Below are 16,884 nucleotides of genomic sequence, written 5' to 3' on the forward strand. Positions count from 1 at the left end.
TGTTGAAAAGTTACATATTAAATTCTGAATCCCTGACAACAGCATTCTATGTTTCCTCTAGCTAAAATTAACTATACTTATTTTGCTTCTCCATAGATATGCTGTCAAAATATTCAAAGAAAGGTTTTCATATAATTATTTTTGGTTTTGTTTATGTGTGATTGTGTATGCATGAATGCTTACATCTGTATGTTCATGTGAACAAGAAGATATATAGACAATAAACACAAAAGGGCTATATATAGAAATTTCCAGATTTATATTTTTAAATAACTAAGATTAATATATTAGAGGATGGAAACAGCTAGATTGATTATTTCAAGTTGGGACAGGAAATAATAAATATTATATGGCAGATCTGATTAAAATACAAATTGAAAAATATGCTTATCAAAATTAAAAACTCTATGAGTAGACTAGATACCAGATTTAATAACTGAAGAAAATTGGTGAATTGAAGACAGATCAGAAGAAAGGAAAAAGATAAGAGAACACCTAAAAAAAAGTCATAAAATACATCAATCATACATTTTCAAACCCTCACAAACCCTGGGAAAATGAAGAGAGATCTATAAAGCAGCCAGTAAGATGGGGAAAGGATCTATTTTATCTTATCCTCAAAGAAGAACAATCACACTTAAACACAGAGAAGCAATAATCACACGTTGTAATTAAGAGTAACAGTTGACTTTTAAGCAAAAAATTTGAAAGCTGTAAGTATTCATTAATAATAGAAAACCGAAAGGGGGCCTGGGTGGCTCAGTCAGTTAAGTGCCTGACTTCGGCTCAGGTCATGATCTCACGGTTCCTCGGTTAGAGACCCGCCACGGGCTCTGTGCTGACAGCTCAGAACCTGAAGCTTGCTTCAGATATCCTGTCTCCTTCTCTCTCTGCCCCTCCCCCACTCACTCTCTGTCTCTCAAAAATGAATAAAGATTAAAAAAAATTAAAAAATAATAGAAAACCAAGTGCAAATGAAGAAGGTATTTTGTCCCAAGTACAAGCAGTAAGAGGGTTCACTATAATCAATTTAATTTTTTTGTAATGTTTATTTTTGTGTGTGTGTGGGAGAGAGAGAGACTGTGAGTAAGGGAAGGGCAGAGAGAAGAGGGAGACAGATTCCGAAGCAGGCTGCAGTCTCTGAACTGTCAGCACAGAGCCCGAGGCAGGGCTCGAACTCATGAACCGTGAGATCGTGACCTGAGCCAAAGTTGGCCACTTAACCAACTAAGCCATCTAGGTGCCCCTGTAATTAATTTAAATACATAATAAAACTAAGTAGAAATGAGCCTGCTTTGTATTATGCACTGGCATTTCTAAATAGCATCAATGATAAAGCATACCTTCCTACCTTGGTTGGTTATTTGGATCCTCCCCACTGTTTCAGAATACTGCAAAAAAAATGTATTGGTTTAGAATTATAAGCTCCATAAAAATCCTCTTCAAGAATGGAGGTGGATACCTAGGCATTTTTGAAGATTCCCCTTGTGTCCTACAAACTTCCTAACCACACTTCCTAGTTATGGCAGCTTTATTTCTTTGTTTTAATTTCTTTCTTTCATTGCTTTGCCTTACTGTGCTGGTTAAATCTTCCAATAAAATGCTGAAGAGAAATAGTAGATGGACACCCTTGCCTATTCCTTGATTTTAGGTGGAAAAGTGCCAGTCTTTTACAATTAAATATAATGTTAGCTGCCTTGTAATAGTTTGAAGAAGTTTCCTTTTAAGAATGGATTTAAAACAAAATAAAACCAAACCAAACATCTGACAATACCAAATGTTGGCAAGGATGTACTGGTCACACATTTCAATGTGCATACCCCCTTTGGAAAGTTTTTTTGGAAGCATCTAGTGATGCTGAAAACAATTTCTAAACCAAATTGTATTCACATATGTACCAAAAGATACCTACAACAGTAGCAGTAGCAGTAGCAATATTATTTGTGAAAGTTCCAAGCTGGAAAATTGAAATATCAATCCATAAGTTGCAATTAATTGGGATATATTTACCCAAATGAATAACATACAGAAATTAAAATGGCATAGCTAAAGCTACAGTCAATGGCATTCAGAAATCTCATAAAAGTAATGCTGAGCAAAAGAAGCAAAACCTGAAAGACTACATATAATACAATTAACTTATATAAATTTAACACATAAGCAAAACCACTCTGGATTGATTTGTTAGAAATAATAGTGCTTAACTTGGGTATGAAGGCAGCTTTTGACATAGATTATGTTCATTTACTCACTAGGATTATTTAAAATATACAAATCTCGGGGCTCCTGGGTGGCTCAGTGAGTTGGACATCTGACTTCGGCTCAGGTCATGATCTCGCGGTCTGTGAGTTCGAGCTCTGCATTGGGCTTTGTGCTGATAGCTCGGAGCCTGGAGCCTGCTTCGGATTCTATGTCTCTCTCTCTCTCTGCCCCTCCCCTGCTCATACTCTGTCTCTCTCTCTGTCTGTCAAAAATAGTAAACATTAAAAAAAATTTTAAATATACAAACCTCTCTGCATACATGTTTTGCTAAGTTGAAAAAAGTAAGAAAATTTGTGCAAATAGAAATATGCTATAATACAATTTGGACCACCTTTAGCTTCTTTGCATCTGAGAATGAAACATAGGTCACCAGGACTTCTGGCGCCACCCAAGGAAATTTGGCCAGGGTTCTCATGGTTGTACTGTCTGCTCAAACCGACATGGTCTGATCCAGAAAAAAAGTGCCACAGTATATGCCATCAGTTCTTCTGTCAGTACACAAAGGATAGAGACTTCATTAAATTGAATTAGGAGAACTTCCTTGAATGGGTCATCCAAGATACTTATTTCAAATATAGAATTCCAAGATACCTACCTTAATGCTAAATCATTGTACATAAAGTTAAAATATCTCAAGTATTAAATAAATAAATAAATAAATAGATAAATAGATAAATAAATAAATAAATAAATAAATAAATAAATAAATAAAAGAAATTTGGACCTAGAAACCAACATCTATTTCCCCCTCTATCTTCCTGCAATTAATTCAAGAACATTGAGTTCAAAAACATGCAGTAAAGGGAGGATAAAAATGAATTTAGAACAACAGAATAATTAGCTTTGTGTTTCAAATTCGATTTTTACACTTAAGGCACGGACAATAACTTCAAAATGAAAGACTTCATCTTCAAGACTCTGCTATTTTAAAGAACGAAAGACAAAGTTTTGAAGGACACCAAGCTTAATATGTTTGTCATTAAAAGAAACAGGAACACGGGGCGCCTGGGTGGCGCAGTCGGTTAAGCGTCCGACCTCAGCCAGGTCACGATCTCGCGGTCCGTGAGTTCGAGCCCCGCGTCGGGCTCTGGGCTGATGGCTCGGAGCCTGGAGCCTGTTTCCGATTCTGTGTCTCCCTCTCTCTCTGACCCTCCCCCGTTCATGCTCTGTCTCTCTCTGTCCAAAAAATAAATAAACGTTGAAAAAAAAAATTAAAAAAAAAAAAAAAAGAAACAGGAACAGAGAACAGAGAAGGACTGCATTTCCTTTCTCCCACAGTCTTGTTAAAGATTACCCATATGTGTACCTTTCTAATGAGGGATATGCTCAATGAAACCCATAAAGAAATCCACTATATAAGAACGGTAAACTAGCTTTAATGGAGAAATGGTAGTAAGAATAAGCACCTCAGCATAAGGCTTAAGTATAAGACTTGAGAAACCCTCTCCAGCTAAGTATCTTGGGACCAACCCAAGAGTTTTGGAATTTCAGTTTGCATCATTTCTTACTTTTATCTGAATATTTGTAAAGTACTATATATATGACAAAGAGCAAGCAGACCTGAAAAATACTTGGCACTTGAAATAATCTAAATTTCCTAGGTGGCTAGGATGTTCATGGGTCTAAACTCTTATCAGATGGAACAAAGAAAGAAGCTTATGATGAATAACAAGATGAGATAAAGTGTGTTTCTGAAAATGCTTGCAGATGAATAGACCAAATTAGCTCCTACTACCTATTCCACACCAAAATCTGGATGCTATGTCAACTGGACTTTAGAAGTCATAGGAGAAATAATATGTAGAAGACAGAGCCCTGTATTTATTAGGTTAATTGAAAAATTGAAAAATTTTTGAAAAATTATTCAATTGAAAATTGAAAAACTGAAAAATTACTGAATTTTGAAAAATTGTTTCAAATTATTGAACAATTATTCACTTCATTAACATTATGTCAAATGATTAAATTATGCTACTAGGACCAGAAGATTAGGGCATGAGATAATATTTTGTTTGTTTTCTAGAAAAAAATTATAACTTTACACACTTCATTTCTAATTATGAAATTTTATCTGGCTCCTCATTAAATAATGATTTGTTTAATATCTTGTACTTAGTGGACTCCTATAGCCAGAGAAGCTCAAAGGCCCTATATAGTCCAATGATTTTTAAAAGGAACTAAGGCTGAATTTACTGAGGGGAAAAAATTACCCTACCATTATCCATACATTTCAAAAGAGATCTTCTCCAGTTTCCAAATTGTAGTCACTTAAGCCTTTTAGCTAATTTACTTGTGTCTTTGTTCCTCTGCTCATTGTATGATCTTAGTCATAAATAGATTTTAAAATTTAAATTTTCTGTTCAAATTAATGATTGACATTTAACTTACCAAAATTTTAGCAAAGTATCTCATGTTCAGCCTATTCAAATCATCCAAAATATGTCCTGATAGTTTCACAATTTATTTCTTAAAAATTTCCTGAGAAAGAAACAGGAAAGTGTGTTCACATCAAAGTATCTACTTCTCATGTCAAAACTATCAACTGAAATGTTTTCAGGTAATATGCTTCAGAGTTTATTGATATATCCTATACTGTAGAGAAAAAAAAGATGAATATAATGCTTTGACACCTCTTAAATAACACACGTTTTGGCCACTTGATGTTTTGCTAAATCTAATGCAAGTCTTGGAAAATCATGATATTTTGAATTATTTACCATCTATATGATAAAGAAGATTTCACATGTGGATTTCTGAGTGATTTTAGTTATAAAATAACTGACAAATAAATGACCAGTAGGAAGACATAAGTAGTAGCTAATTGACTAAGGTAAATAAATATAATCAACTTTGATGCCATTTGCAGATAACCAATGAAACAAAGTATTTTGTATCAAACTGCTATACATTAACCTGGAATAACATAATGAAAGTTAATAAGGTATGAATAGTAACTAACTGGAATATCAAAAACTTCAAGCCTGAATGTGGATATCTAAGTAGACTCACAAGTAGGAAAATAGAAATATTTCAGTCTTTGAATGCCAGTTTAATATACTTGACATTAAGCATAAAATGAATGTTTTTCTTTACAAGTCATAACCTAACAACACACACTTATAGAAGAAATGTCAGAGGGCACTATGGCTTTTTATATCCATACTTTAATAAGATAATAAATATATCCTATAATAGAGTAGAAGAGGTCTTATCTAGCCATATATCTTTAGAAATACTTTTAAATTTTTATTGTAACAAAAGTAATGAGTGAAACTGGTAGTGTGGACTCATCTTACTTAGGTTTTATTTTCAGCATTTTCTGAAAAAAAATTATTAAAAAAAAGAATAATGAAAGTCAACAAGAATTATTTTTTGAAAATTGCTAACTATAACGTACTGTGGAAAATATACTGTAGAAATATTTGACTTAATATGACTTAAAATGAAATTGTAATTACTATGACCAAATAAAAGAACAATGATTGTGTCAAATCCATGGGGGAAAAGGCTATAATAAAAAAGGAAAATGTTTTTTCAAGGGGAGAATAATAATATTAAGTTTACATGCTATTAAATTAGATAGGAAGGATAAAGTAGATTAACTATTAAAGAATTAGAACAAGGCATATGCAAATATAGAGTTGATTTACAGAATGGACTGATAAAGTTTTGTCTTCATCCCTGAGGATGTCTGGGGGTCCAGTTTTTAACTATTTGCTAAGATACGGGCCTCAGGATCTTTGTTTTGGTGTTCAAGGTTCAAATATCCCGTGGTGATCTGTTTCATTACTAATGGTTTGCTGCAGGCCTAACTGCTTTGATGAACTTAGCTGTATCAAGTAACCAAGGGACTGTAGTTTCCTGAGAGCTTCTACAATTCTCGGTCTTAGTCCTCAGTGCTTGCCAGCACTCTATTCCTCTTGTAAAACCGTCACTTTGCTTTTAAATAAAAGCCTTTTGTGAGTATATGCTAGAAATTCCAGGGAATCTTTTCAAATATCTAAGGAAATCTTTGCAGCATATAAGAGCAAATAACCAATGAATCAGAGGGAAGACAAAGTAACAACAGAAGATCTCAATAATTCAAAAAGAAGACAACATAGAAAGAGTAAACTGTAAATCAGAAAAAGGGCAAAACAAAGAATGCAGATAGCAAATGCTAGAAACTCCTCCAGATATTAGAATAATCATTGTAAATGTAAATATGTGGAAACACAGCTAAATACACTTCAGATTCTTGTTTTTCACTTATCTTTTTGTTTTAAACGTTGCTTAAAAACCTTTCCAGGGGTGCCTGGATGGCTCAGTCAGTTGAGCGTCTGACTTTGGCTCAGGTCATGATCTCACTATTTGTGGGTTTGAGCCCCACGTGGGGTTCTGTGCTGACAGCTCAGAGCCTGGAGATTTCTTCAGATTCTGTGTCTCCCTCTCTCTCTGCCCCTCCCCCTCTTGCACTCTATCTCTGTCTCTCAAAAATAAATAAATGTTAAAAAAAATTTTTTTAAACTTTCCAAATGCTTCAATTTCATTTGAAACAGATATTTTAGAATAAAATATTTTGTCTCTAAAATAAAATAAAATGTATTTACAATATATTTTTCTTTGGTTAATGCTGGAATGTTGGCCTAAAAAGGGACAGTCAACATGTTTTCTCAACCCACAGCTTTACCATCTATGATTATAGCTGCTGAAAAAGATGAGTTTGACATTTCAGTGAGTATTCTGACTCATGAACAAGGAAGCTAGTCCAAATAAACTGGGTCAGCTGTAACTAAGAAAGGAAAATATGACAAAGACCATCTATCTCTCAGCTTTATGTTAATCATTTGACTCATTGTTTCTTATACCACAGACATTTTAAATAGTATTATGTGCCATTTAAAATATGGCATCATTTTGAAACCAATCACTCTGAGTTTAAAGGAAAAAAATACTTGAATCTTTTAAAGGTAAGCATGATGATCTTTTCTAGAGCTGAAAGTCATTTGAAAAAGTCATGGAGTCTCTCACAGGGTAAATCTTTGTATTTCATTGGTTGGATAAGGGTACATGATGGCTGGGAAATTGAAAAGGCCTTGTGTAGTTGACATTAGTAAATGCCTGCCAGATGAAAAGCTAGTAAAAAAAGTCTTGCCAATATACTTTTAAATGATAGAGTAAATCTTAAAACTTCAGTGAAACAAAGTTTTTAGCTGAAAACATGAAGACTGAGTTAGCATCTTGTCTTCAGGTTGTACTTTTGACTTACAAATGCACATACAGATGTGACTATACTTAACTTTTTGCCAACATCAGTTGAGAATAAGTGCAAACTGACCATCATAAAAGATAATTTATGGAAATGCTTGGCAAAAAAAAATACCAATATTACTGAAATATGCAAAGTGCTGAAAAACCCTTTTTCATGGTCATTTTTTTATATTGAAATAATTGTATTGATGTTTGCACTTTTGATGCAGAAACGATAGTAAGTAACACTTCTGGTTTCTTATCAAGATATACACACCAAACGATACCAATAGTGATCTTTCTTCATCATTATACACAGTTTAAAAAATGTCAGTTTCAAGCAAGTATTAGAATTGCAGAAACTTGTAGTACCTTTCGAACATTTCAAGTTTCTCTGATAGTAAGATGGAGATATTATTAATTCCAATTTTTTAATATGAAAAATAAAATGTGTCAATATTAGGAAGATCTGTAGAATTCATTGAACAAATATTATACCAAATCAAATATGGGTAAAATACCCATTCAAAGGTAAACTAACTAATATTACAATACAAAAGTGTAAAAGATTCATTGATATGGATTCAGATTCTACATTATGATTAATTTTTAAGAAACTACCACTGGTCAAGATGGAATATAGTATCAAAAATAGCTACAATTATCTGAAAAAGACTACTAAAATACTTCTATTTTTTTCCAACATAATTTTTGTGTGAGGCCAACTTTTCCTTATATTCTTCAAGCAGAAAAACTTATTGCAAGAGATTGAATGCAAGAATAGAAATGATAGTCCAGATCTTTTCTGTTAAGGTGTAAACCAATGGTATTCTTCTAATTACTTATTTAGGATAATATTATTTTCAATAAAATGCATTAACATATAATAGTATCTTATTATAATTGTTATTATTATTAAGTAAATTGATAAGCAAGTATTTTGAAATATCTTAATTTTAATTTCTAAGAGTATTGATAAATATAGACCATATAAAATATTTGAGGAGATTTTTAATCATTTTTAAAATTATACAGATGGGCTAGGATCAAAAAGATTGGTACTTGCACTTGTTAACAGAGATCAATATATAAGAATGTTCAAAAAAGTAATTACTATTGTAACAGATTGTAAACAATTAAATACATTTTAAGTAATAAATGGGCAAAAGAATTATGTTGTATTAATTTATGGTATTTATTTTATCATATGACTATTTACAGAAAAATTTAAATTTAATAAACTGTGATCACAATGCAAATCCTCTAACATGAGCTCATATGAAATTTTAGCCCTGCATGGCTATAGGACAGCTCTGATTTTTTTTTTCTTGAAAGGCATATTTATTTCTCTACTATGTTGGTTCTAGGTTATTCTCTGTCTCCACAACAGAATATGAATCCCTCCTTTAATTTTAAATCTTTCTGATGTTCATGTTGATAAATTTGAGTGTAAAGACACTCTCCTTCTATGTTCTCAGTTACTAAGATCTGATTTGTCCTGATCTGATGCTGCTCTGATATTGCACACTTTAGATATTAAAGAATTTCACACTCCCCCACTGAGATTTGGACAAGGTGCTCTTTTCAACCACTTCATAGCTGAGAATGGCTTTTCTTCCTTTTCGTTGCATTGAAGGAGTAACTATAACATTTACAGGGACTTTAAAGATCTTTTGGATAAATATATATAATATATGTAGGTATATTTTCAGGTTTCATTCATATATGTATGTATTAATATATGAGAACATATGTATATGTGTGTATGACATATACACATATATATATGTCTATAACATAAGCATATATATATATGCATATATATATATTATAGACATGTATGGAACTAACTGAAAACTGAAAATGTCCTTTTCAATTGTCAAGATATCTTGACTTTCTGTTATATCCACTGTGAACTCTAGACATTATTTAAGTTACAGATTAAAAGGATTTTGCTTTACTGTCATTTAAATTATTTTGAAATATAAAGACAATTCTGTACACTGCATTTAGAAAGAACTTCAAATAAAGTAATTCTATGTCCACTGAAAAAATACAAATAGTATTCTAATTTCAGAACCACTGATTCTTTTTTTAATCATAGGCATTTTATTCCAAATATAGTATAGTCTTATACAGATTTGATTTCAAAATAAGAATGTAATATTAACAAGACATGAGTTGGGTTGCAAAGTGACTCATCAAAAAATATTATTGTTGAAAATGAATTTGTTTTTAACAGAAACATTGATGAATATTCTTTAGATTTTTAACTTTGATATGCAATATTTTTATAGAAAATTTGTTAATTTTTTATATAAGGAGCATCTTTATAAAATAAAATTCAGCATAATATAATGACAAATAGAGAAATATAAAATATAAAGAACATTTAATATGACTTTTTTTATTGAATTCAGAGAGTGCTAGGGACATTCAATCAAATGGTTTTGCATTCTGGTGACATAGCTTTTAAATAAAATTTCAGTGGACATAATAAATATGTTTCTCAACTTTTTCTCTATTTTTTTAAAGTCAGGGAATTTTTAATATTTTATCCATGAATAAAAAATGCATTTTATTCTTTAAATTACACTAAAATCAAACAATCTATTAAGTTCTGATCCTGTCAGTTGGTACTTACTAGACCATGGAAAGGAGAAAACACATAAGAGTCAGGGAAATCACAACTTGAAACATTAACCACAGAATTAGAGCTCAAAAAAGTAGCAATGGCCCCTCTCATGTTTCTCCACAGCTTTTTGACATAATGCCCCACTACTATACCACAGTCAGCCTCAGACTCTAATAATGTTACTAACTGTATTGATTCCTTGACATTTGTAATTTGTTGTGCGAACTATTTGTCTTCTACTCCAAATGCCTTTATATTACCTTATTCCTTTTAAAAAAATTTCACTTCCTATTTAAGCTTTCTGGTTATAAAAGTAGTGTGTATTCACTATAAGAAAATAAACAAATATTACTATAACCCAACACACAAGGTAAAACCTAAATAAATTATAATGCATATGGCTTCAGGCATAGAATAGAAGGTTTAAGATGAATAGCTCAGGAGCTTGATTCCCTGGTTTCAAACCCTCTCTTTGCTAGTCTTTAATGTGTATTCTAGAAAAAGGTCAATAAGCTTTCTGGGTTTCAGTTTCTACGGGAATTAAATGGTACAGATCTCATAGGGCTGATGTAAGACTTAAAATAATTAACAATTTATTAGTAATAGTGACCTCATAAGTCTGAAGATGTCTAAGATTAAATTTATCTGTTGTAAAGATGAAATTAACCTGAGAGTACTATTTAACATCCATTATACATTTGCTTTATAGAGTAGCAGTAAAATGGTGTGCTGTTACCACTCTATCTCATATTATGTATATTTAGCAACTGCTGTTTCATTTAGCATAAACATCTCCCTATATAGTAAATATTTCTCCATGTACAGTAAAAATTCTGGGTAATTTGTTCTGCAAGTGTTCTGCAAGAACAGCAAACCTTTCTAATAAATTTTAACTCAATAAATGAGAGATGTCTTGCAATATAAGTAGTACCTGACACCAAATGTCACATGATCACAACTGAGCCAATGGTTCTTGAAATTCAGTTTGATACACAAGTGCTTTGATTTACAAGCACGTTTCCAGAACGATTTATTCTCCCCAACCAAAGTTTTACTATATTCATAATTATTGCTTTTTTAAAATAAATCTCTGCTATCCTATTGTATGAACACAATGTAATTTAATCAAGCAGTCTGATATTTTGGGATATGTATATTGTTTCCATTTTTAGTTTTGGAAAGAAGGTCAAATTTAGCACTCTTTTACATATGTTTAATGCTAAGCTGTTTTATTCCTTAAAATGCTTTTCTGGTATCAGAATTACTAGAATTAGAGGTATTTAACTCATTCATTCAAACAATATTTGGTGCATGTCTGTATGGGGCCTGGCATTCATCTCAGAACACTGGCACTTACTGCCAGGTTTCCTGTCCCTGTAGAGATTGTATTCTGTACAGAATAATTTATGTTTTTGATACACAGTGTCAAATTCCCTGATTGACAAAGCTGGTCATCTTCTCCCCAACAATTTATGAAATACTAGTCCTTAAATTTTAGCCAATTGTGAATAATCTAAACAAGTAAGTGGCAATTTAAGAAGCCAACAACAACAACAAAAATAGAAAATGTGCAATTTAACATGAGAAAAATAATATGAAATTTTTTGCTTTACTTCTATTGAGATTTATCTTAAATATATATTTTAATTAAGTGTTAATATTAAATAGCTCCTGCATCTACCAGTATCTCTCAATCATCTATTATCTATCTATCTCTCTCCTGTCCAGTTTTCAGTTGTCCTATACATAGTGGAGAGTCTAGCTGCCAGTTTGGGTACATGGAATGAAGTGCATTTCTGAACTTCTTGTCATATATAAGTAGGCATATGATAGAGTTCTGGATAACAAGATATAAACTGATTAGATCTTCAAGTGAAAATAATTTCTTAATTTTTTACCTTTACAAGTATTCTATTTGTAATATTCTACTTTATTCCAGTTTCAGACTCCATCTTTTCAGTTTTGCCAGTTGTTTTAGTCTGTATTTACTGATGTACAAAACAAGTACTTCTCATGTGTTAAAATGCACCAAATGAACCCAGCAATGCTGATTGATAGCACGGTTAGAATAAGAGCAATTGATTTTAGTCTTGACTACTATTTAGTTGTTATGTGACCTTGGAAAAGTTATTTAACATCTTTGAATTTCAAATTCTTCATCTGTAAAAGAGTGATAGTAATAGCCATATCACATATATCATATGATTAATGTCAAGTTGGAAAACAGAAACTATATGTTGAATCCTGAGAATACTGTCTCAATGATTTCTTTCATTATTGTTGTAATTACTACTATTAACATTTTAACTAGAATGCCCCAAGCTTTTGATCACAAAGCAAAGCCATATTACCTGTCCTTTTTGTGCCTAAATTATGGTGGCCTCAGGAAATTTATTGTTGGAAATTAGACATTCCTTAATGTGTCCTTCCCATTCTTATGAGAGTTCACAATGAAGTGTCTCATGTATGCTCACAAAAGAAAACAAAAAACAAACAAACAAACAAACAAAAAACAAAACACAAAACAAACCCTGTCACTTATTTGGGAAGACTTCATGGTGCCACTGTTATTGACATAATAGCATTCATGTACAGTCTACTTTTACTGATGATACAAAAATTTCTATGTATTCTTGGAATCAAAACATTGATAACTTCTATGGAAAGTTAGGAAAAATGGCCTTATCTCTGATACTCTGCAAAATGTTATCATTGTAGCCCTGCATATAAAAGTTTACACCAAGATACCCTTGCCATATTAGCTCCATAAGTTACCAGCTTTCACCAACATCTTTCCATTAAGTTTTGTTTTGTTTTGTTTTTTGTTTTCTATCTCTAAACACACGAACAAACTTTAAATTTAAGCAGGTAATGCTTCCGATTCTGTGTCTCCCTCTCTCTCTGCCCCTCCTCCGTTCATGCTCTGTCTCTCTCTGTCTCAAGAATAAATAAATGTTAAAAAAAAATTAAAAAAATATTTAAGCAGGTAAGAATACAGTCATAATAAAACAATCTTCATTGTCTGATATCACACATCTCCTCTACCCATCCAAAAAATAATGGGTATAAAGCAACCCAAAACAACCCCATACTTTATTATTATTATATGATTACTTATATGATTATATGATTATTATATGATTACTACAACATAAATCAAAAATTGTGAAACAAGAAACTGGGATTCATAAATATTCAAAATAATTGTTGGGCCAGTGAAATACAAGTCAAAATGTGTGTGAGAAGCTGGGAAGCCAAAAACGTTAAAATTCTACCTGAAATATGCTACTTTTCCTTGTAAAGTAAGAAATACTGTCAACAAAAACATGTTTGAGTTTTATGCTTTGAAAAAATAAGATTTAAAATGTTCTTCATGGTATCCAATAGCACAGAAGCCTAACAATAAAGAGAATTATCATGCCTGAAAATATTCATATTTTTATAATGGGAAAAGACAGAAAAAGTCATCACCTTTATTCTGATTTTGACATGGTGGCATGCAAGTTAAAGACATATATTCTAACAATAGATTTAAAGTGTTTAGTATGTGTTGATAATACAAGATAACCATTTTCTCTTTTATGCCTTATATTTATGATTATTATGTTGTGAGCAATGTCTTATCCAAAGAAGAGTTAAATGAATATGAATCAGGAACATAAGTCAGATAACATTCATTTGTATAATTCTGTTAAAGAATAAAAACAATTTCAAATATTACAATAGATGAATACAAACAATTTACATATGACATCATGCACTTTCTATGATCTTAGAATTTCTAAAATACTTACACTTTCTCATGCTATTATCTCAGTTATTGTAGAAGAGACATGCTATTCACAGGTTTTGGATAATTATTTCCATTTTACATTGAGATAAATTGTGACATTGAAATACCTCATGGATTTTCTTAACAGTATATTACTTCAATGATTTGGACCAATGAAACAATGATGTAGGGATATGACTGAGGTAGTGGTATGAAAGAAATAGACATGAAATAGACAATAATACATGACCCGTAGTAAGAATACAGGCTTATAAGTGAGAGTCTCTTGTTTTTAATTTCAGTGATCTATAATGTGTGAAAATAAATCTTTCAGACTCAGCTTTCTCATTAATAAAAGTCAGATAATACACAGTCTCCAATTGGTCTTCTGTGAAGATTTAAAATAAAAATTTAAAAAAAACAAGAAAAACTATATAAAATTCCATTCAAGTTCTTAGCACATGGTATAAAAGTTCACTCATTAGTTTTCCATTGCCATTTTATTTATGTTAGCCACAACTACATTTATATTAATCACTTACCCCAGCCCTCCCCACACCTACACCTCCCCCACACATAGTTTATTTGATCTTTTAAATATTACATAAATAATTAAGGTCTCAGAATGCTATCTTTGTTATAAATAGCTTTCTCTTCTGATTTTTTTTAAAGAGCTACTTTATTTTATATAATGCCACATTATTCTTTTTTTTTTTTTCCAACGTTTATTTAATTTTGGAACAGAGAGAGACAGAGCATGAACGGGGGAGGGGCAGAGAGAGAGGGAGACACAGAATCGGAAACAGGCTCCAGGCTCGGAGCCATCAGCCCAGAGCCTGACGCGGGGCTCGAACTCACGGACCGCGAGATCGTGACCTGGTTGAAGTCGGACGCTTAACCGACTGCGCCAAGCAGGCGCCCCTCTTCTGATTTTTTTAAGAAAGCTCTCAAGCTATTAAGTCAAACTTAAATCCATGCTTTTTGAAATGGACATTGTGTCTAATATTTAAATAATAAATACATATGTTTTCATTCCTTCTAGTATAATGGATATTTAATGATGGAGAAATCCAGTTTTGTAATGTTTATTTACTTGAGAGAGAGGGGGAGACTAAGAGAGCAGGCGGAGGAGGGGCAGAGAGAGAGGGAGAGAGAAAAAAACAAGCAGGCTCCACACTGTCAACACACAGCCTAACCCAGGGCTCAACCCCCACCAACCATGAGATCATGACTTGAGCTGAAATCAAAAGTTGGAGTCTTAACTGATGGAGCCAACCAGGTGCCCAGAGAGATCTAATTTAAATACTGTAGAGTGTTGGCAGGGGGGTGGGGGGGGTGGGGGGGTAGGCCCCTTTGGCAGGGTAGGTGTGGTCTTCTGTGGCTGGAGGGCAGAGCCTGATGTCCAGCACCTGGGGATGTGGGTCAGGGTGGACATGCACCAGATTTTGAGTGGGGGTCATCAGCTTCCTCTGAAAAAAGATTAGGTACAACATGAAGCAGAATGGTGCAAACGGGAAGAGCATGAGCTCTGACATCAGACAGGGGGACAGAGAACTTCTAGTTGTCCAAGAGAAGTAGTCTGCAGAAATCTTTACCACCTTGGAGTAATAAAGAGAAGAAAGAGGGACATCTGGGTGGCTCAGTAAGTTAAGCGACCCACTTCTACTCAGGTCATGATCTCGTGGTTCATGGGTTCGAGCCCTGCGTCCAGCTCTGTGCTGACAGTTCAGAGCCTGGAGCCTGCTTAGGATTCTGTGTCTTTGTCTCTCTCTACCCCTCCTGCACTTGCTCTCTTTCTCTCTCATCAATAAACATTAAAATTTTTTAATTAAAAAAATAAAGAGAAGATAGAGTATAAATAAAGTATTCTAACCCCATGGGGGAAAAAGTCAACTCCATAAAACTGTGGAGGAAAAAAGAGATGTGTCAAAAGGAATCATCTATAGAAAGAAGATTGCAGTCTGTCAGAATGTGGTTCCAAAAATTTTAAGAAAAGTGAGCATTTTAAATGTACCTAGTATCCATTTGCAAGAGGAAACATAGCTCAATCCTCAGGAAAGAAGCATGGCTACATGCAGTCACTACCCTACATGGACGCAATATGCATCTATGAAGGAAGACTGTTTTCTGGGAAATTATGGAAAATCCAGATTGAATAGAGTTAGTTCAAAGAGGCAGGATTTCAATCACAGGGGCTGGCTTTCTCTACTGCATTTTGGAAACTTTTGCCAGCTCATTCTTAAGACAAGGAGCCCAGAAGGGAATTAGAATGATGGAGATGCTGCTAAAGGAACAGTGTAGTGCCCCCTTACCTGAATAACCAATCAGCAGGGAGCTGTATTGTGCTACTTTTGCTCCAGAATCACTTCTTGGCCACAACCCATCACTGATGCAGGTTTCAAAATACAAATTTAAGGATGGTGCCGGAATCTTACAGAAGAGGACATGAAATGGACATCAAATGATATATTCCCCTGGGAGCATGCTGCAGACAGAGGCACTCATGGATGTGAGACTTCTAACTGGATTTTTATCACATAGTCTTTTTATGATTACAAATGAAGGAAAAAAAGGAAGAAGAAGGTGACATCTGCCATTCTTCAGGATGTCCTGCTGATTGATTGGTGACGGTGTCAGGGAAGCCAAGGACTGGAAGCCTGGCGAGTGGTGCTTGTGCCCATATGTCATCAGCATCATTGCTTATAGGATTCATGAGAAGATTCTAGGATGGATAAAGGAGTTAAACCGGATGCCTGATGCATACGTGACCTACAACAGAAAAGAATGAATGTACCAGGCCTGTGTTGAAGCTAAGTCACATTTTTTTTTAACGTTTATTTATTTTTGAGGCAGAGAGAGACAGAGCATGAACAGGGGAGGGGCAGAGAGAGAGGGAGACACAGAATCTGAAACAGGCTCCAGGCTCTGAGCTGTCAGCACAGAGCCCAACACGGGGCTCGAACATACGGACCATGAGATAGATCAT

General features: G+C 33.4%; 2 pseudogenes; both read left to right on the forward strand.

Annotated features, from left to right (window-relative positions):
• LOC121037890 (40S ribosomal protein S29-like) overlaps positions 1-2,793 on the forward strand; it is a 143,385-nt pseudogene extending 140,592 nt beyond the window's left edge.
• A 4,113-nt stretch (positions 2,794-6,906) lies between these two features.
• LOC121037892 (PRELI domain-containing protein 2-like) lies at positions 6,907-16,230 on the forward strand (annotated as a pseudogene).
• Positions 16,231-16,884: the final 654 nt, after the last annotated feature.

The sequence above is a fragment of the Herpailurus yagouaroundi genome, unplaced genomic scaffold (assembly GCF_014898765.1).
Source record: "Herpailurus yagouaroundi ecotype Mexico unplaced genomic scaffold, PumYag 164, whole genome shotgun sequence".
Classification (NCBI taxonomy): domain Eukaryota; kingdom Metazoa; phylum Chordata; class Mammalia; order Carnivora; family Felidae; genus Herpailurus; species Herpailurus yagouaroundi.